Here is a 22,874-nt window from a genome sequence, read left to right as displayed (position 1 = left end):
ATGATTTTCTTCGGGTACTGTTGTTCTTCTAGTTTTTTCATAAGGTCTTTTGATTGATGTTTGAAGTTGCTGACCTCTGTGCAGTTCCTGCGAAGTCGCAGGAACTGCCCGTAGGGCAAGTTATCCCGCAGATGTTTCGGGTGAAAACTCTGGTACATCAACAAACAATTTTTTGATGTACTTTTAAAGTGAGTTGTGGTCATCAATTTCCCTCCTTTAGGAAAAATGTTTAAATCTAGAAAGACCAAATTAGTGTTTGAGGTAGTGCTCATGAATTTCAAAAAATCATCCTGTAGGTCCAGCCATGTTAGGAACTGTTTCGAGGTTTTTTCATCTCCATCCCAGATGATAAGGATATCATCGATGTATCTCTTCCAGGTTCTGATGTTGTTCCTGAAAGGGTTCCTGGGGTTCAGGATCTTGGTGACCTCTAGATGGTGGACATAGAGACCAGCTATGCTGGGAGCAAATGTGCTCCCCATGCTGGTCCCATGCTTCTGGAGGTATAGGGTGCCCTCATATTCAAAAAAGTTTTCTTTTAATGCCAAAGAGCAGCACTCCATGATGACATTATGTGGAGTCTGGTAGTCCCATTCTTCCTCGAAGAGCACGTCATCAATAATTGTCAGGGTCTCGTGATGTGGTAGACTCGTGTAGAGCGACTCTACGTCACAGCTGATCAGAAGCTGGGTTTCAGGGTTGAAAGTTTGATCCTCAAGGAGGTTCAGTACATCCTTGGTGTCTTTAAGATAGGTGGATGTCCGTTGGACCATTGGTCTAAGGAAGGCATCTGCGAATTTGGATACTGGTTCCAAAATAGAGCCTATCCCAGAGACGATTGGGCGTCCTGGGGGATTTTGTAGGCTTTTGTGGATCTTGGGTAAAGTATATAAGTAGGGGATCTTTGGATTTTTTTGGCATAAAAATTCCCCTTCTTTTTTTGTGATCCAATCATGGGCCAGAGCTTCCTCGACCATTGTGGAAATTTTGGTTCTTATTTTTCCAGTGGGATCTTCACGAAGGATTTCATAGTTTCGTTGGTCTCTCAAAAGTCGCATGCATTCGTTGTCATATTGCTCTTTGCTTTGAATTACTGTGGCACCCCCTTTATCTGCTGGTTTTATTACCATTTCTTTGTTGTTGCTTAGTTCACGCAGGGCTATTCGTTCCTCTTTGGAGATATTTTGATATACTCGTTTGTTTGTAGGGTTCAATTCCTCAAGTTCCTTCATGACCGCATTCTCGAATGCAAGTAGTTCTACAGGTAAAGTGTTATCCATCGGAGTGAAATTGGATTTTGGTTTGAGTCCTGTGTCTCCCTTGTCTTGACGGTCTTCTTTGTCTTTAAAGAAGACTTGGAGTTTTAAGCGACTCATGAACTCCTGTATCTCTTTGCATAGATGACATTTATCCAAGTTAGCTGTAGGGACATATCCGAGTCCCTTTTCTAGTGTTTGTTTTTGTGGTTCGGATAATACAATGTCTGTAAGGTTCACAACTAGGCTCATTTCTTTGATGCCCCTGTCATACTCCTTGTGGATACTCTCGGTTGGTCCTCTGTTGTGGTGTCCCAGTGCACATTGGTTCCTCGTCTGTTACTCCCTTTGTTGCGTCCTTGGCGTGCCCCTAAAAAAGACGTATGGTCAAAGTATCCATAATCCTGTTGTTGATAACCCCAAGGTTGGGGTGGCCCCTGTGGGTGCTGGAAAGGCGGCATGCCATATCCTTGGTGGGGGAACATCATATGTGGGGGATAGTTGTTCCATCCTCTTGTGCCTCGATAGTTAGATCTTCGAAAGCTTCTCCCTCTACCTTGTTGTCTAGGACTTCTGTTCCTACTTGAACTTGAACTATTGGATCCAGTATCTGATGATTCATCGTCGGTAATATTCCCGCGAGAGGGTTTGTAATCATCCTTGATGTAAGGGTAGATTTTTTCTTTGGACCATCTACTTGTGTCTTTTTTTAGTTTCTCATATTTACTTTGTTTCAAGGATATCTCGAATTCATTTAGTGTCTTGTTCAATTCGTCGAGGTATTTCTTTAGAGTTGCAGGAGATTCATAGTTCTTTAGTTTTACTTCTATTGTCTGTATCTCTACTTTAAGGTCCATTGCTAGTCTACTTGCGGTCTTTATTATTAGCACAATCCAATCTCGTGTACATCGCCACGAGATTTGGGACCAATCAATTTTGAATGTTTTGTCATCTAAGAAAATAAAGGGTTCATTACGCACTATGAGGCCCGCTGGAGCAGTATTCACTTTGAGATATTCCGACATCAATAGCCCATGGATTGCTGTTTTGATTTGTGTTCTTCTCAGTTCTTCTAACTCGTCCCAGTCGTTGTTTCTTGTGCCCGGGTCTCCACAGTTTAAACCTTCAAAAGTCCCTAATGTAGCCATTAGGTTTGAGATTTCATCTTCAGTGAAGGCGAGACCCAGGTCGGCCATTGTACACGGTTCTTTGGAGGGCGCCTGCCAAATACAGAGTCACTGTGTGTGTTGCAAGAAAGAGGTGTCTTTAAACTTCCGCAGCTGCACGCTGCCGTAAACTCCAAAACAATAGAGGAAGTATAGAGGAATCGATAGAATCGCCCTCCTGGTAGATCCACATAAACAAAAAGATTCTATCAAGAAATGGGGGTGCAAGTGTTATGGGTTTTTTTGAAAGTTTTTTAATTAAAGTTTTATAATGAGAAGGGGGGAAAAAATAAGGCTCTTCCTCAGATTGGTGAGATGAAGGCACTATGTGCTTTTAAAATACCCCTCACACACTGAGAACCCCTCAGTGTTATGCTTCATCATCAGGGTCTTCCCGTCCCTCTACGGGGCGGCGCGTGCTACGACCTGCGAGCTACGCGGGAGCACTATTTCTGTGAAGACGGACTATGTGTTAGTGCATTGTGAATGGGAATTAGTGAGGTGTAGGGACCTTGTGATGTGAAATTAAAGATAAAAATTCCCTGGCTAGTGGAAAAAATAATTTTATTCGCTTCCCTGGCTGGGAATGTTAAAAAAGGGGGTGTGAGGCAGGGCTGTTAGCACCTACCAGGTCGACATGTTTCACAGACAGTCCCCTACTGTCTGCTCATCAGGACCTCTGATGGTCCCTACTATAAGGTACTCAGTTCTAATGTTTGCCTAGAGTCCTACAAATTGGTAGCAAAAATAAGCTATCAATTTGTGCTTCGGGGCATGAGTTGGCCCAGGTTGAAGCCAAAAAATATTTTCAAGAATATTCTCAAAAAAAGACACATTGGTCTCTGTAAAGAAATAGAGAAAAATAAACACACAGTGAATATATTTGTTTTTCGCACATAGTTCTCAAATTTTCATATTTTTGTTTTCTTGTTACTTTTAGCATAGAATCATGCATAATCCTGCTATATTAGCAATGCCATAATTCTTTACCCAAAATAATGTGCTCCATCTTGTTGAGCCTGTTCATTTCCATGTAAACACACATATAGTCTTGACAGGGACACACACATATAACTCATACATAAAGGCAGACACCCATATTCAAAGTTTCATGCAGGGCAATCGTTTTTTTCAATCGGTTTACTCGTTATTTGAGTTTCGAATGCAAGCGATTAGGGATTAAAATATACATATATACAAAATGCCTCATCATGTCTTAGTGATTTTTCATGCTTGCCATTCGTTTTTGCAATCGGTTTACTCGTTGCTTGAGTTGTGAATGCAAACGGAATTATAGCAGATTAGGAGTGAGCATAAGTATATACATACTTTTCAAGTTCTGATTATGTGCCTCATGAGCCGGCGAGCGAGGGTTCCTGGACGCGGTTAACTGTAAAGGTAAATAAAGCCGCGCCTTCTAGTTAGATCGCATAGTTTTGTGAAAGTAGGTTCTACCTCGTGACCTTTTAAAAGGTCCGCTTTTGCCCGACTGTTGATCACAGTCTTGTACTCACATGACCGCAATTGTCCGTAGCTTCATTCCTGCCCCCGTGCCGCTCTGAAGGAACACCGGCTCGGCGTTGCTGTAAGCATTTTATGAATGCCGGTGATGTGTTCGATCTTCGACTGGGTACAAACACTAGACTGCCGACCACAAAATGGCCGCATGTTTTTGAAACACTTCCTAGTTCGTGTGGGAACAGTGTTTCTTCTATGTTTTTTACCAGATTCTTAATTTATTTTTTATTTTATTTAAATTATTTAGTTGTTCCATAAGGATATATTAAGATATATTAAAATATATTAGAAAAAAGAAAAGGACAGTGTTATTGACTAAGTCAAGAGGACAGCGTGTCTAGCTATTGTTAGCTGTTAGCTTGAGTTATTTTTACATATATTCTAGGGCACTGATTTTATTTCGTATGTTATTCCAGGGCACTGATTTAGTTTTTCGGGACCTGGATGCATCGCTCTTAAGATTGTCCCTTCCAGGTCTTTTCTTACAGGATATCAGTTGGGATAATAAGATCGAATAATAGGATTGCCACCTTGTAAAAAAATAAGGGCAGCTTCTCAAGCAAAGGGATGGTCATATTTGCAAGTTTACAATCGGCCCCACGGAATGTCATCATTCAAACCATTTTTGTTGGATTTGATTCTGAACACCCACCTTTGTTCTTTTTCTAGGAGTAGTTCCTCCCTTGCCACCAATTCAATTATTGTCCAGCACATTTCTTCTGCTTTATGACCCATTTCTAAGAAATGGTTTGTCAGTTTTGTGCTGGATTTCTTACATTTCACAGTACTTTTGTGCTCTCCTATCCTTATCTTGATGGCTCGGCTGGTCATACCCACGTATTCCAAATTGCATGGGCATTTTATTAGATACACAGCGTTTGAGCTATTGCAGTTACTGAAGTTTCTCTGCTCCCACTTGGTTCCATCATTGAAGGTGATCGTGGTACTTTTCTTGGTCAAGCAACACACCTTACAATTTCCGCAGGGATGGTGACCTTGTACAAAGTTCGCACTCTTCGTAGAATTATTCCTATCAGTTTTTGGTCTAGTGTGGACCAACAAGTCACGGATACTCTGTGCTTTCTTATGGGAAAAGATTGGTTTCGGCAGTTGGAGGTTACCACTATTTAAAATTTTCCAATTTTTGTTGATGATCTTAGTCACCTGATTCGAGCTGGTGTTGAAAGTGGTGACACAGATTGGTCTCTGCTCTTCCTCCTTTTGAATCTTTTCCTCAAGAAGACTTTCTCTGCAATTATTCCTTGCTCGCTTGTAGGCTTGATCAATGATTTTCTTCGGGTACTGTCGTTCTTCTAGTTTTTTCATAAGGTCTTTTGATTGATGTTTGAAGTTGCTGACCTCTGTGCAGTTCCTGCGAAGTCGCAGGAACTGCCCGTAGGGCAAGTTATCCCGCAGATGTTTCGGGTGTAAACTCTGGTACATCAACAAACAATTTTTTGATGTACTTTTAAAGTGAGTTGTGGTCATCAATTTCCCTCCTTTAGGAAAAATGTTTAAATCTAGAAAGACCAAATTAGTGTTTGAGGTAGTGCTCGTGAATTTCAAAAAATCATCCTGTAGGTTCAGCCATGTTAGGAACTGTTTCGAGGTTTTTTCATCTCCATCCCAGATGATAAGGATATCATCGATGTATCTCAAACCTCAAACACTAATTTGGTCTTTCTAGATTTAAACATTTTTCCTAAAGGAGGGAAATTGATAACCACAACTCACTTTAAAAGTACATCAAAAAATTGTTTGTTGATGTACCAGAGTTTTCACCCGAAACATCTGCGCGATAACTTGCCCTACTGGCAGTTCCTGCGACTTCGCAGGAACTGCACAGAGGTCAGCAACTTCAAACATCAATCAAAAGACCTTATGAAAAAACTAGAAGAACGACAGTACCCGAAGTAAATCATTGATCAAGCCTACAAGCGAGCAAGGAATAATTGCAGAGAAAGTCTTCTTGAGGAAAAGATTCAAAAGGAGGAAGAGCAGAGACCAATCTGTGTCACCACTTTCAACACCAGCTCGAATCAGGTGACTAAGATCATCAACAAAAATGGAAAATTTTAAATAGTGGTAACCTCCAACTGCCGAAGCCAATCTTTTCCCATAAGAAAGCACAGAGTATCCGTGACTTGTTGGTCCACACTAGACCAAAAACTGATAGGAATAATTCTATGAGGAGTGCGAACTTTGTACAAGGTCACCATCCCTGCGGAAATTGTAAGGTGTGTTGCTTGACCAAGAAAAGTATCACGATCACCTTCAATGATGGAACCAAGTGGGAGCAGAGACACTTCAGTAACTGCAATAGCTCAAACGCTGTGTATCTAATAAAATGCCCATGCAATTTGGAATACGTTGGTATGACCAGCCGAGCCATCAAGATAAGGATAGGAGAGCACAAAAGTACTGTGAAATGTAGGAAATCCAGCACAAAACTGACAAACCATTTCTTAGAAATGGGTCACAAAGCAGAAGAAATGTGCTGGACAATAATTGAATTGGTGGCAAGGGAGGAACTACTCCTAGAAAAAGAACAAAGGTGGGTGTTCAGAATCAAATCCAACAAAAATGGTTTGAATGATGACATTCCGTGGGGCCGATTGTAAACTTGCAAATATGACCATCCCTTGGCTTGAGAAGCTGCCCTTATTTTTTTACAAGGTGGCAATCCTATTATTCGATCTTATTATCCCAACTGATATCCTGTAAGAAAAGACCTGGAAGGGACAATCTTAAGAGCGATGCATCCAGGTCCCGAAAAACTAAATCAGTGCCCTGGAATAACATGCGAAATAAAATCAGTGCCCTCGAATATATGTAAAAATAACTCAAACTAACAGCTAACAATAGCTAGACACGCTGTCCTCTTGACTTAGTCAATAACACTGTCCTTTTTTTTTTCTAATATATTTTAATATATCTTAATATATCCTTATGGAACAACTAAATAATTCAAATAAAATAAAAAATAAATTAAGAATCTTGTAAAAAACATAGAAGAAACACTGTTCCCACACGAACTAGGAAGTGTTCCAAAAACATGCGGCCATTTTGTGGTCGGCAGTCTAGTGTTTGTACCCAGTCGAAGATCGACCACATCACCGGCATTCATAAAATGCTTACAGCAACGCCGAGCCGGTGTTCCTTCAGAGCGGCACGGGGGCAGGAATGAAGCTACGGACAATTGCGGTCATGTGAGTACAAGACTGTGATCAACAGTCGGGCAAAAGCGGACCTTTTAAAAGGTCACGAGGTAGAACCTACTTTCACAAAACTATGCGATCTAACTAGAAGGCGCGGCTTTATTTACCTTTACAGTTAACCGCGTCCAGGAACCCTCGCTCGCCGGCTCATGAGGCACATAATCAGAACTTGAAAAGTATGTATATACTTATGCTCACTCCTAATCTGCTATAAATCCGTTTGCATTCACAACTCAAGCAACGAGTAAACCGATTGCAAAAACGAATGCCAAGCATGAAAAATCACTAAGACATGATGAGGCATTTTGTATATATGTATATTTTAATCCCTAATCGCTTGCATTCGAAACTCGGATAACGAGTAAACCGATTGCAAAAAACGATTGCCCTGCATGAAACTTTGAATATGGGTGTCTGCCTTTATGTATGAGTTATATGTGTGTGTCCCTGTCAAGACTATATGTGTGTTTACATGGAAATGAACAGGCTCAACAAGATGGAGCACATTATTTTGGGTAAAGAATTATGGCATTGCTAATATAGCAGGATTATGCATGATTCTATGCTAAAAGTAACAAGAAAACAAAAATATGAAAATTTGAGAACTATGTGCGAAAAACAAATATATTCACTGTGTGTTTATTTTTCTCTATTTCTTTACAGAGACCAATGTGTCTTTTTTTGAGAATATTCTTGAAAATATTTTTTGGCTTCAACCTGGGCCAACTCATGCCCCGAAGCACAAATTGATAGCTTATTTTTGCTACCAATTTGTAGGACTCTAGGCAAACATTAGAACTGAGTACCTTATAGTAGGGACCATCAGAGGTCCTGATGAGCAGACAGTAGGGGACTGTCTGTGAAACATGTCGACCTGGTAGGTGCTAACAGCCCTGCCTCACACCCCCTTTTTTAACATTCCCAGCCAGGGAAGCGAATAAAATTATTTTTTCCACTAGCCAAGGAATTTTTATCTTTTATTTCACATCACAAGGTCCCTACACCTCACTAATTCCCATTCACAATGCACTAACACATAGTCCGTCTTCACAGAAATAGTGCTCCCGCGTAGCTCGCAGGTCGTAGCACGCCCCGCCCCGTAGAGGGATGGGAAGACCCCGATGATGAAGCATGACACTGAGGGGTTCTCAGTGTGTGAGGGGTATTTTAAAAGCACATAGTGCCTTCATCTCACCAATCTGAGGAAGAGCCTTATTTTTTTCCCCCTTCTCATTATAAAACTTTAATTAAAAAACTTTAAAAAAAACCCATAACACTTGCACCCCCATTTCTTGATAGAATCTTTTTGTTTATGTGGATCTACCAGGAGGGCGATTCTATCGATTCCTCTATACTTCCTCTATTGTTTTGGAGTTTACGGCAGCGTGCAGCTGCGGAAGTTTAAAGACACCTCTTTCTTGCAACACACACCGTGACTCTGTATTTGGCAGGCGCCCTCCAAAGAACCGTGTACAATGGCCGACCTGGGTCTCGCCTTCACTGAAGATGAAATCTCAAACCTAATGGCTACATTAGGGACTTTTGAAGGTTTAAACTGTGGAGACCCGGGCACAAGAAACAACGACTGGGACGAGTTAGAAGAACTGAGAAGAACACAAATCAAGACAGCAATCCATGGGCTATTGATGTCGGAATATCTCAAAGTGAATACTGCTCCAGCGGGCCTCATAGTGCGTAATGAACCCTTTATTTTCTTAGATGACAAAACATTCAAAATTGATTGGTCCCAAATCTCGTGGCGATGTACACGAGATTGGATTGTGCTAATAATAAAGACCGCAAGTAGACTAGCAACGGACCTTAAAGTAGAGATACAGACAATAGAAGTAAAACTAAAGAACTATGAATCTCCTGCAACTCTAAAGAAATACCTCGACGAATTGAACAAGACACTAAATGAATTCGAGATATCCTTGAAACAAAGTAAATATGAGAAACTAAAAAAAGACACAAGTAGATGGTCCAAAGAAAAAATCTACCCTTACATCAAGGATGATTACAAACCCTCTCTCGAGAATATTACCGACGATGAATCGTCAGATACTGGATCCAATAGTTCAAGTTCAAGTAGGAACAGAAGTCCTAGACAAGAAGGTAGAGGGAGAAGCTTTCGAAGATCTAACTATCGAGGCACAAGAGGATGGAACAACTATCCCCCACATATGATGTTCCCCCACCAAGGATATGGCATGCCGCCTTTCCAGCACCCACATGGGCCACCCCAACCTTGGGGTTATCAACAACAGGATTATGGATACTTTGACCATACGTCTTTTTTAGGGGCACGCCAAGGACGCAACAAAGGGAGGAACAGACGAGGAACCAATGTGCACTGGGACACCACAACAGAGGACCAACTGAGAGTATCCACAAGGAGTATGACAGGGGCATCAAAGAAATGAGCCTAGTTGTGAACCTTACAGACATTGAATTATCTGAACCACAAAAACAAGCACTAGAAAAGGGACTCGGATATGTCCCTACAGCTAACTTGGATAAATTTCATCTATGCAAAGAGATACAGGAGTTCATGAGACGCTTAAAACTCCAAGTCTTCTTTAAAGACAAAGAAGACCGTCAAGACAAGGGAGACACAGGACTCAAACCAAAATCCAATTTCACTCCGATGGATAACACTTTACCTGTAGAACTACTTGCATTCGAGAATGCGGTCATGAAGGAACTTGAGGAATTGAACCCTACAAACAAACGAGTATATCAAAATATCTCCAAAGAGGAACGAATAGCCCTGCGTGAACTAAGCAACAACAAAGAAATGGTAAGAAAACCAGCGGATAAAGGGGGTGCCACAGTAATTCAAAGCAAAGAGCAATATGACAACGAATGCATGCGACTTTTGAGAGACCAACGAAACTATGAAATCCTTTGTGAAGACCCCACTGGAAAAATAAGAACCAAAATTTCCACAATGGTCGAGGAAGCTCTGGCCCATGATTGGATCTCAAAAAAAGAAGGGGAATTTTTATGCCAAAAAAATCCAAAGATCCCCTACTAATATACTTTACCCAAGATCCACAAAAGCCTACAAAATCCCCCAGGATGCCCAATCGTCTCTGGGATATGCTCTATTTTGGAACCAGTATCCAAATTCGCAGATGCCTTCCTTAGACCAATGGTCCAACGGACATCCACCTATCTTAAAGACACCAAGGATGTACTGAACCTCCTTGAGGATCAAACTTTCAACCCTGAAACCCACCTTCTGATCAGCTGTGACGTAGAGTCTCTCTACACGAGTCTACCACATCATGAGACCCTGACAATTATTGAAGACGTGCTCTTCGAGGAAGAATGGGACTACCAGACTCCACGTAATGTCATCATGGAGTGCTGCTCTTTGGCATTAAAAGAAAACTTTTATGAATATGAGGGCACCCTATACCTCCAGAAGCATGGGACCAGCATGGGGAGCACATTTGTCCCAGCATAGCTGGTCTCTATGTCCACCATCTAGAGGTCACCAAGATCCTGAACCCCAGGAACCCTTTCAGGAACAACATCAGAACCTGGAAGAGATACATCGATGATATCCTTATCATCTGGGATGGAGATGAAAAAACCTCGAAACAGTTCCTAACATGGCTGAACCTACAGGATGATTTTTTGAAATTCACGAGCACTACCTCAAACACTAATTTGGTCTTTCTAGATTTAAACATTTTTCCTAAAGGAGGGAAATTGATGACCACAACTCACTTTAAAAGTACATCAAAAAATTGTTTGTTGATGTACCAGAGTTTTCACCCGAAACATCTGCGGGATAACTTGCCCTACGGGCAGTTCCTGCGACTTCGCAGGAACTGCACAGAGGTCAGCAACTTCAAACATCAATCAAAAGACCTTATGAAAAAACTAGAAGAACGACAGTACCCGAAGAAAATCATTGATCAAGCCTACAAGCGAGCAAGGAATAATTGCAGAGAAAGTCTTCTTGAGGAAAAGATTCAAAAGGAGGAAGAGCAGAGACCAATCTGTGTCACCACTTTCAACACCAGCTCGAATCAGGTGACTAAGATCATCAACAAAAATTGGAAAATTTTAAATAATGGTAACCTCCAACTGCCGAAACCAATCTTTTCCCATAAGAAAGCACAGTGTATCCGTGACTTGTCGGTCCACACTAGACCAAAAACTGATAGGAATAATTCTACGAGGAGTGCGAACTTTGTACAAGGTCACCATCCCTGCGGAAATTGTAAGGTGTGTTGCTTGACCAAGAAAAGTACCACGATCACCTTCAATGATGGAACCAAGTGGGAGCAGAGACACTTCAGTAACTGCAATAGCTCAAACGCTGTGTATCTAATAAAATGCCCATGCAATTTGGAATACGTGGGTATGACCAGCCGAGCCATCAAGATAAGGATAGGAGAGCACAAAAGTACTGTGAAATGTAAGAAATCCAGCACAAAACTGACAAACCATTTCTTAGAAATGGGTCACAAAGCAGAAGAAATGTGCTGGACAGTAATTGAATTGGTGGCAAGGGAGGAACTACTCCTAGAAAAAGAACAAAGGTGGGTGTTCAGAATCAAATCCAACAAAAATGGTTTGAATGATGACATTCCGTGGGGCCGATTGTAAACTTGCAAATATGACCATCCCTTTGCTTGAGAAGCTGCCCTTATTTTTTTACAAGGTGGCAATCCTATTATTCGATCTTATTATCCCAACTGATATCCTGTAAGAAAAGACCTGGAAGGGAGTGGACAATCTTAAGAGCGATGCATCCAGGTCCCGAAAAACTAAATCAGTGCCCTGGAATAACATGCGAAATAAAATCAGTGCCCTCGAATATATGTAAAAATAACTCAAACTAACAGCTAACAATAGCTAGACACGCTGTCCTCTTGACTTAGTCAATAACACTGTCCTTTTCTTTTTTCTAATATATTTTAATATATCTTAATATATCCTTATGGAACAACTAAATAATTTAAATAAAATAAAAAATAAATTAAGAATCTAGTAAAAAACATAGAAGAAACACTGTTCCCACACGAACTAGGAAGTGTTCCAAAAACATGCGGCCATATTGTGGTCGGCAGTCTAGTGTTTGTACCCAGTCGAAGATCGACCACATCACCGGCATTCATAAAATGCTTACAGCAACGCCGAGCCGGTGTTCCTTCAGAGCGGCACGGGGGCAGGAATGAAGCTACGGACAATTGCGGTCATGTGAGTACAAGACTGTGATCAACAGTCGGGCAAAAGCGGACCTTTTAAAAGGTCACGAGGTAGAACCTACTTTCACAAAACTATGCGATCTAACTAGAAGGCGCGGCTTTATTTACCTTTACAGTTAACCGCGTCCAGGAACCCTCGCTCGCCGGCTCATGAGGCACATAATCAGAACTTGAAAAGTATGTATATACTTATGCTCACTCCTAATCTGCTATAATTCCGTTTGCATTCACAACTCAAGCAACGAGTAAACCGATTGCAAAAACGAATGCCAAGCATGAAAAATCACTAAGACATGATGAGGCATTTTGTATATATGTATATTTTAATCCCTAATCGCTTGCATTCGAAACTCGGATAACGAGTAAACCGATTGCAAAAAACGATTGCCCTCCATGAAACTTTGAATATGGGTGTCTGCCTTTATGTATGAGTTATATGTGTGTGTCCCTGTCAAGACTATATGTGTGTTTACATGGAAATGAACAGGCTCAACAAGATGGAGCACATTATTTTGGGTAAAGAATTATGGCATTGCTAATATAGCAGGATTATGCATGATTCTATGCTAAAAGTAACAAGAAAACAAAAATATGAAAATTTGAGAACTATGTGCGGAAAACAAATATATTCACTGTGTGTTTATTTTTCTCTATTTCTTTACAGAGACCAATGTGTCTTTTTTTGAGAATATTCTTGAAAATATTTTTGGGCTTCAACCTGGGCCAACTCATGCCCCGAAGCACAAATTGATAGCTTATTTTTGCTACCAATTTGTAGCACTCTAGGCAAACATTAGAACTGAGTACCTTATAGTAGGGACCATCAGAGGTCCTGATGAGCAGACAGTAGGGGACTGTCTGTGAAACATGTCGACCTGGTAGGTGCTAACAGCCCTGCCTCACACCCCCTTTTTTAACATTCCCAGCCAGGGAAGCGAATAAAATTATTTTTTCCACTAGCCAGGGAATTTTTATCTTTTAATTCACATCACAAGGTCCGTACACCTCACTAATTCCCATTCACAATGCACTAACACATAGTCCGTCTTCACAGAAATAGTGCTCCCGCGTAGCTCGCAGGTCGTAGCACGCCCCGCCGCGTAGAAGGACGGGAAGACCCCGATGATGAAGCATGACACTGAGGGGTTCCCAGTGTGTGAGGGGTATTTTAAAAGCACATAGTGCCTTCATCTCACTAATCTGAGGAAGAGCCTTATTTTTTCCCCCCTTCTCATTATAAAACTTTAATTAAAAAACTTTAAAAAAAAACCATAACACTTGCACCCCCATTTCTTGATAGAATCTTTTTGTTTATGTGGATCTCAAATTATCACCGCAAGCGTGCCATTGACCTAGGTCCCAATCAGTAGCTTATGTTTAGTAGTGTGTGAGTTCTTGGCAAGTACCCTCAATAGATGCTGTTTGCCCTAAGTTCCTTAAACCCCAGCACTATCCCAGTCACATGTCATATGTGGGGAGAATTGGCCAGGAATAGGAGCACATACTTAAGCCAATGACTCCAAATCTGCATTTTACAGCTACACACAACTTCTTTTGGGTTTGTATATTTGTATAACCTAGGTGTACTCTGAAAAAATCTTTATCATGAGAAGCTCATATTGCAACTTACTCTGAAGTATAGCGCCCTCCTAAACTTGGTAAAATTGGCAAAAACCTGATTGGTCCACTTAAATTTCTCATAAGTCCCTATTATATGAGACTATAATTACCCCTGTGCCTATAAACTAAATGCAATTAGGTGACTGTAGCACGCATACTGCTGCTCACTAAAGTAGCACTGTAAAACATGTCTCTGGCCCACCACTGGAGCCTGTGTGCAGTTTTAAACTGTCATTACAACGTGGCAAAATAAATATTTTGCCAGACATAACCCTTTCTTTTTAATATTTGTTAGTCACCCCTAATGTGTACCCGAAATGCTCATGAGGTAGGGTGCATAGTGTTTTAAATATCCTGATAGAGAAAACCTGCTTAGCACTGGTGGCACCCTGTACGACAGTGCTTGTTGGTGCCCCCCAATGACCACATCTACCATGGATTCCCTCTCGACTACCATTTAACAGTGCTTCTCAACCACTCTCTCTCAGACTGATTTAGTTTTATACACCACTCATACCGGTGTAGGGTGTCAGAGCACTTTAAATCACACACACTTGGCACAGAGACAATCATACGTGTGTAAATCAGTGTATGGGAAATGTTACATAAGATAGAGGACTACAAGGTGTAGGAGACATATGTCATCTATTCTGGTAGGCAGTATAGTTTAAGAGTCTTTGGCCTGGAAAAGCACCAATTCAGACTTTAAAACATAACATCATTGTTAGGGTTTTCTCTAATAAAAATCGATTTCTTCTGCCCAAATGAACCCTTTTTTCCAGTTTAGGATAATGAAAAACTGGGGGAAAAGACATATAGCGCTTATACATATCTTGTTGTTTGCATGTAGCTCTTTGATGACAGTTAATAGCTCACTATACTATATTAAAAGTGTAACTTTTTTTTGTTGTTGAAAATATTTTTATTTTGCTTTTGATACAAAACCAAAACGTTAAACCAAGCATGAATACACAATGCACAATAAATATCCATCCATATCAACATGGCAAGGCACACAATAGGGTACATTATCCTCGTCCAGCCAGGCAGTAGCCAAATTCGGGTGGCCTGGGCACAGCCGAGATATAGGGTCTTAGTTACATCACACGCGGGTCCTGGGACATCGCAACATTCAAGGCCCCCTCCCCGGTCCATCCTGTAGTAGGTTCCCATCCCCTCCCTCCCACCCAATGTCTAAATCATAATAGTTTATCCATGGTGCCCATATTTTACGAAACTTCTGTGGGCAACCCCTAGCCTTGTAGGTCACTTGCTCTGCCACCATGTATAAATCAAGACTTGCCCGCCATTCAGTCAGGGTGGGTAGTCGCGGGGCCCCCCAGTATTTGGCAATGTCTCGTCTGGCCACGACCAACCCTAAGTTGGCGAGGACCAGCTTGCGCCTCGGGATGCCCACTTAGTAGGGATCCCTAAAAGAAGAAATTTTGGTTCCAGCTCTAGTTGGACTTCTAGTATATTATTCAGTTCTGCCACAATCTTTTCCCAGTACGTTTGGACTTTGGGACATTCCCATAGCATGTGTATGTATGTTCCACGACAGCGATGACACTCAGGACTTGGAGCTCGCCGAATTTTATGCAGTCTTGCCCTATCAAAATAGACAGGGTGTAATATTTTATATTGGATGAGTCGCAACCTTAACTTAATGGCCACCTCCTGTGGATGCATGAGTGCCGCCGCCCAGTCGAGATCATCCAATACCCCAGTGGTCTTTTCCCATTTGGTTCGGAGGGGGCCCAGGTTACCCGGCATGTTATTAAGTAGTGTTTTATAGGTATTCGAGATAGCCTTAGCTGGGATCTCCTCCTGAAGGAGTCGCCCCTCTAATAGGGCATATTCCAGTAGTGTCGCCCCATCCAACCCTTCTGCCCTCCATGCATGCTTTAGACAGAGGTATGCATAAGCCTGGGTGTTGTGAAGCTGATACCGGACCGGGAGTGAGCGAAAGGATGCCAACACCCCTTTGTCTACGACATCGCCCACTCTAGAAATACCAATTAAGTCCCATTGCTTAAACCCTCGCAATTTTCTAATCTCCGTCAATCTATTCCCCTCCCATAAGGGTGTCTCTCTCGTTGGTTTGTGGCCCAATGCATCTGCTCAGCGCCTTTCCACGCCTCTATCGTTCTCTGGGTTGCTTGCAGCAAGCGGCCACCTCCTATGCCCCCATAGAGATAATGCAAGGGCGTGTGTTTTCTAAATTGCAATCTTTCCAGCCTATATGTCGGGTGGTCCCCAGGTGCGTGAGTCCATTCATTTATTACGATAAGACGGGAAGCTCTATAGTACGTCCTAATGTCTGGTAGGGCCAAACCCCCTTTATAGGGGTTCCTCTGCAGTGTTGGTAGTGCAATGTGGGGACAGGCCCCATCCCACAGGAGTATACGCAGTTCGTGGTCTATGGTTTTAAACACAGTTTCCGGTATTTTGGTGTAGGTGTTTTGCAGAATATAGAGCAATTGAGGAAGTGTGATCATTTTATACATGGCGGCCCTGCCCATAATTGTCAGCGGTAGCCTTCTCCACCGCTTGACATCCTCCTGGAAGTTGGAGATAACCCACCGGAGGTTGAGCGCCAAGCCCACCACCACATCTGTGGGTATATATAGACCCAGATACATAAAGCCTTCAGTTGACCATCTCAAGCAGCTGGGATAGGCCTGTCACTACACCTCCCACTGGGTACAGAGTGGATTTGCTCGCATTGATCTTATACCCAGCCTGGCGCCCATATTCCTCGAATATCAGTAACATGTGAGGGAGTGTCTCTGCCGGGTTTGTCACATAGACTAAAATATAATCTGCATACATGGATATGCTTTCCTCGTGTATTTGACAAGCTTCATCAACAAACCCTCCCAGCCCCGGGACGGCTCTGATGACGCAGGTCAAGGGTTCAAGTATAAGGGCAAACAGTAAGGGGGAAAGGGGGCATCCCTGTTTAGTCCCTCTCTGGATCTGCCAAATGCTCAAGAAGGTGCCATTCACCCGAACTCTAGCCTCCGGGGCCGTGTACAGTAACGCCACCTACTCCCTAATCTCCGGGCCAAAGCCAAACCTCTCTAATGCACTTTTCAGAAAAGGCCAATGGACGGTGTCAAACGCATTTTCAGCGTCCAGGGACAGGAGCAGGTGGGCCTCCTCTCGATCGCGGAAAACATCCATACAATTAGCCACTCTTCGCAAATTATATCGTGTGGCCCGTCTCGGCATAAAACCGGTTTGATCACCATGTATAGTGACCAATATTTTGGTTTCTATATTTAACCATGATATGGGACTTTAGGTCCCACACTCTTCTGGGGGCTTCCCCACCTTGGGTATCACCACCACCGTTGCCAATCTGAGATCCAGTGGGAGCTTTCCATCCTCTTTCAAAGCCTGAAACATGTTGAGTAAGTGTGGAGCCAGCAGGGCACTGTGTGCCTTAAAAATTCCCAAGGGAGCCCATTGGGGCCTGCAGTTTTCCCGGTTTTCAGGCGGCCGATGGCTTCGACGACCTTCACCAGAGTGAGATCACCCTCTAATCTCTCCCTGTCGATTTGCATAAGACTCAGGAGTTCAATCTGTTCAAGGTATTGGGCTATATTGGCTTCACTTGCTAATCTCTGTGGTGCGTAAAGTGCCGAGTAGTACCGGGCAACAACCCCTGCGATGTCTCGGGGTGTGGTGAGGGTCCGGCAGTGCTCCCTAATGGAGGTAACCCATCTTGACTCTTGCTCCTTCCTACCCAGCCAAGACAACAGTTTACCTGCTCTATCTCCCGTCTCATAGAGTCTATGCTGAACCGCTAACTGGTGTGCCCGTGCCTCCCCAGTAAACAGTCCCTGATATTCTCATCTAGAAACGTCTATTTGGCGGAGGATATGCTCAGTCAGCGCAGAAGGGCAACTATTTTCAAGGTCCACTAGCCTGTGCTCCAGGTCTCTAATTTCTTGGTTTTCCCGCTTCCTCTTGTGGGCAATAATATTTTGAGCCCGATCTCGCAACACTGACTTGAAGGCCTCCCACAGAGTAAGAGCTGACTGTACCGAGCCAATGTTTTCTCTAAAATAAAGCTCAGTTTCCACCTCTAGTTCTTTGGCCACTGCTTCATCTTTCAGTGCCCAAGCATTTAGTCGCCACGAATTACCCTGAACTTCCCTGCGTGTACCCACCCTCATGTGTAATGGCGAGTGGTCTGAAATGCCCCTTGCCCGATAGTCCACCTCTTCTATGTGTACAACTTCTCCAGCTGGCTTGAAGAGGTAGTCCAACCGTGAGAACACCCTATGGGCCCCAGAAAAATAGGATTATGCACGTATTGAGGGATGATGATGCCTCCAAAGGTCCGTGAGCCCCAGGGCCTCCTGAATCCGCGCCAGGGCCGTGACCTCTTGCGCCCCAGTTCGGGTCAATGTACGATCCACAGTGGGGTCACTTACATTGTTTAAGTTGCCCCAATGATGTGTGTAGCTGGGCCAGACTGCAATAGGATGTCTGCCAGTTTATCTAACGTACGTTGTTGAAGGCGTGGGGGAGCATAGACACTAATAAGAACCCAAGTGTTGTGATTCCAGGAGCCCTGGACTGGCACATATGTGCCATCCGGTTCCTCCCACCATCTGATAACACGGAAGGGGGATAACTTTTGGACCAGAATCGCCACTCCTCTCGAACCTCTGTTGAAGCCCCCGTGTGCCAATGTTGTGTAAAGCCCCCTACCCAGAAAGAAACAGTGGGGGCCCACAAGGTGTGGCTCTTGTTGTAATATTACATGTGGTTTGAGCCTCTTAAGGTAATTGGAGACCAGTCCCCGTTTAATCTTGTTCCCCAGACCATTGACGTTCCACGTCAGTACGCTGTATCCACCCGTCGCCATTGTGAAAGAAGAAGCAAGGCATCCCACATCTCCCCTCGGTGCCTCACAGTACCGAAATCATATCTTTTCTGCACAAGGTTGATACCACCACCAGTGCATCGCCAGTCTACATCAATATCAGTATTCATGCAAAAATTCAAAACTGAACGAACCTCCCCCACCCCCTCAAAACATGTCTTGCAAAACAAGTAACATAGTCCATCGTATCACCCTCCCCACACTCTGCTGGTACCCCCACCACCCCCAAGCTCGTCAACTGGACAACACTGGTGTAGGTAAGCCACTCAGAGGTCTGTAACCCACCCCCCTTTCCCCACCCACTCAACTATCACACACTACAAAAATGACACTCTACTGTCAATCTCCCTTTCCCACAGTAAAGGCAAATCCACTACTACTACAACTCACTGTATACTTCCCTTTATCTTGGCTAGACTACCAAAAGTTCACCAAGCCTCAGGAGTCGTGCAGTGTGGTTAGGTGGGCGGCCGGCCCCAAATTTTTATTCCTCCTCACCCTCGCATTGTGGCTGCAGTGCCCGATCAACCACCAATGGGAGCCCTGACATCTCGCCTCTAGCTGTTGAATCTGTTCCAGGAGGGGATGTTCACTGTCTATGGTCATTGAGTCTTGCCTCTCTGATTGGCCCGACTCCTCATTTGTCGTCACTTTCTGGGATGCACAGGACTCACAGTCCAGAGCAGTGTCTTCATCTGTGTCAACACTTGTTGCCGCCACCTTTCCTTAGGCCGTTCCCAACTAGAGCTCGGACGCTGGTCTGTAGAGAGGGCCGCCAGGACCGGCGGGTCTTGACGCAATCGGGGTCTTTCTTCCAACCAGGACCACGCCTCCTCTGGCGTCTGGAAGAACTGTGTAGTCCCTTGGAAGATTACTTTGAGTTTGGCTGGGAACAACAGCAGATATTGAATGCCAACGGCACAGAGTTTCCCTTGTACCGGGTCAAAGGTACGTCACAGCTTCTGGACATCACGGGAGTAGTCCGGAAATACCGTCACCCTGGTGTTTTCGTATTTATTCTCGCCTTTCATGCGCAGCTCCCGGAGTATGAGGTCCCTATCCTGAAAGTTCAAGAACCGGGCAATTAATGGTCTTGGGGAGCCCCCGGCTGCAGCCGTGTTCCCGGCATTCTGTGAGCTCTTTCAAGTGGTACAGAGTAAAGAGGGGTCCCAGAACAAAGGGATAAATAGAGAAATAAAACAGCAATTTTGTGTTTCTATTTTAGGAACACAATGTTATTTAATCACAGAGGGCCTGATTCAAAGAACTAACTTAAGACAAAATCCCAAACGTACTACTTTTGGTATTCACAGAAGTTAGGATTTTGTCTTAAGTTTGTCTTAAGACAGACTTAAGACAGACTTAAGACAGACTTAAGTTAGAATTTTGTCTTAAGTCTGTCTTAAGACAAACTTAAGACAAAATCCTAACTTCTGTGAATACCAAAAGTAGTACGTTTAGGATTTTGTCTTAAGTTAGTTCTGTGAATCGGGCCCATTGTGCTGAAAAAACGTCTTATTGTACATTACATTTATATATTTTTTCAAAAGATTGTAGTGCCCAAAGGTGGGGAAAAGGGAACGGGGGTGAAGTGAGTGGAAGTGGTGACAAAATAGGGATCGTGACAAAAGGTCAAACATACTAAATAACACACAATTCTTTTATGCTGGCTTCCCAGGGGAGCCAGGCGACGTTACATTAAATGTCACAATTATTTACATAGCCAAACTTCTATAGGTAGCAGAGTAAATCACAATTGGGTAGAAGTTAGTGTTAGGGTGGTGGTCTACGTTTCAACCCAGGAAGTTATATGGTCAGTATCCCTTACAGAGCGGGTCTTCTTCATGACAGGGGAGGGGTAGGGCAAACTTCCTAAAGGGGATGGCATATAAACATATAATTAGACTGGTCCCTCTTGGGGATCCAAAGCAACACGGTCAAAAAGGGGAAGAGGCTATATCAAAAAACGGTTGCTGTACTCTATAAAAATACACAGTATTATCTGAACGCTAGATGACCACTATGCGTTATGTCGGTATACTAATGTAACATCCAATCTTGAAGGAGGAAGAGTAAACACATATTATCTCAATACGTACTCCGAAGATGCCATGAACAAAAGAGGAGAAACTTACACGCAAAACAATTAGGTTCACTCCACGAAACAGTCGGGCCTTCTCTACCTTTAAACCTTTAAAATTAGAAGAGGCCACATTCGACAAAAGGGCATCAAGTGTATTGACCAAAACGATGCAGAATGGGAAGAGTTTTACCTGATATTTTCAAGAAAATGGGCTAGACAATGGAGAAACGGTCACTCGTACCGCGGTGGCCTAAAGAAGAGATTAAAATAGGCGGGGGAAGAAGGGTTAGTGTATCAAAGCTCCGTGTTTGCCTGGGCAAAGCGTATCCATAAAGGATAACAGAGAGGACTTGGATGACAAGTTACCTGGAAAGGGGTAAAAACCTCCGTAGGACAGCCATTCTGCCGGCATGACTTCTGCAGTTGAAACGCCGAGCAGGAAAGGAAGCTAAATCACTACGGACATCAGACGTAGGGCATAATGGAAAGCGAAAAAAGACTCACAGGTCAAAACTGTTACAGAGGTCACTATCAGACGCTAAAAAAGAAAAGTTGCGGGGAAAAGGGTTAGAGGATGAATCAATGTTGGATGGTTTGGAAGGGCCTCAGATCTACGTCATGCAAACATTCAGTGAAACACGTTTAGCAGTATTATTGGATGGGGTATATTAAAAAAGAATTATTTAACAAAGTTGGTGTGTATAACCACCAAGTCAAAAGTAATCATGAATACATGTGCACAGTAAGCAAAACGCGTAACTCCCACGCACGGTGTTATAAGCACTGGTAATTGAATGGAAAACTGAAAAAAAGGAAATAATGTACATCATCTTATGAATGAATGAAGCGCGTGACAACCACACAGGGTGTCAAGGCGCTGGTGGAATGCACATGATCATAATCAATGAGACAGAGGAGGCACGTGCCTCATGTAGGGTGTAAATGCATTATCCCTCTTATGATATATGTATAACCACAGTTGGCAGTGACCAGAGCGTTTACCTACCATGCAGGGTGGTACAACGCTTGGAAATTATAGATTGGATAGATGAAAAAGAGAGATGAAAGACATTGAGAAAGACAGTGTGTCTTCTGGTTTGACCAAGAATGGGATGTTGGTCCTGTTTCTACACTATGATACATTGAGGATTGTCTTTACAGTACTGCTTGTTGGGCAAATCTGCTATCTAATTCGTTGAGCCCACTAGTGATGGAGTTCAAATGTGTTATCCACTTAATTTCACAAGTGTTTTGCAAGGGACCAATGTTACCGCCTCTGGGGCCTAGAGAAATTTGTTCAAGGACAATCCATTTAAAACTGTCAGGTGAGTGTCCTATCAATTTGAAGTGTTCAACAAGTGGTGCACCTGCTACTTCGCATCTGATGTGGCTCCAATGTTGCAGAATTCTCGTTTTTACTTTTTGTTGGGTTTGACCAACATAGATCAAGTCACACAGGCAAATGATGCAGTAGATAACATCAGAAGTGTTACTGTAGTGTAGCTCCTATTTTCCCAATAGGCTCTGCGCATTGGAATAGTACCTACAGCAGTAAAGGCCTAGGCCAGACGTTAACTAGGTCTACTACTGTCGATACTAGACTTAATTTTTGGGTTTGCCAGCTAAGCTCAGAGTTCGCTAGAAACTTTCTCGAATGTTCAAGGAAGGAATTAACTCCCCTGATTAGACAAGAAGGGATTTAGTTTCTGACAACCATAGAACATGACAACTTTGCTCTCCCCTAATCAAGAGTCAATCTCAAGAGTCGTGTGAGCACAAGGCAATTATTTTACTCAGTCAGTACGTGCATTCTTAGTCTCATCAGAATGTAGAGAAAAGGAAGAGACGGGCGTGTTCAATAAAAGATGTTATTTATTGATCAGTC

The sequence above is a fragment of the Lissotriton helveticus genome, chromosome 8 (genome assembly GCF_964261635.1).
Source record: "Lissotriton helveticus chromosome 8, aLisHel1.1, whole genome shotgun sequence".
NCBI classification, from domain to species: Eukaryota; Metazoa; Chordata; class Amphibia; order Caudata; family Salamandridae; genus Lissotriton; species Lissotriton helveticus.
This window is presented reverse-complemented; position numbering follows the sequence as displayed.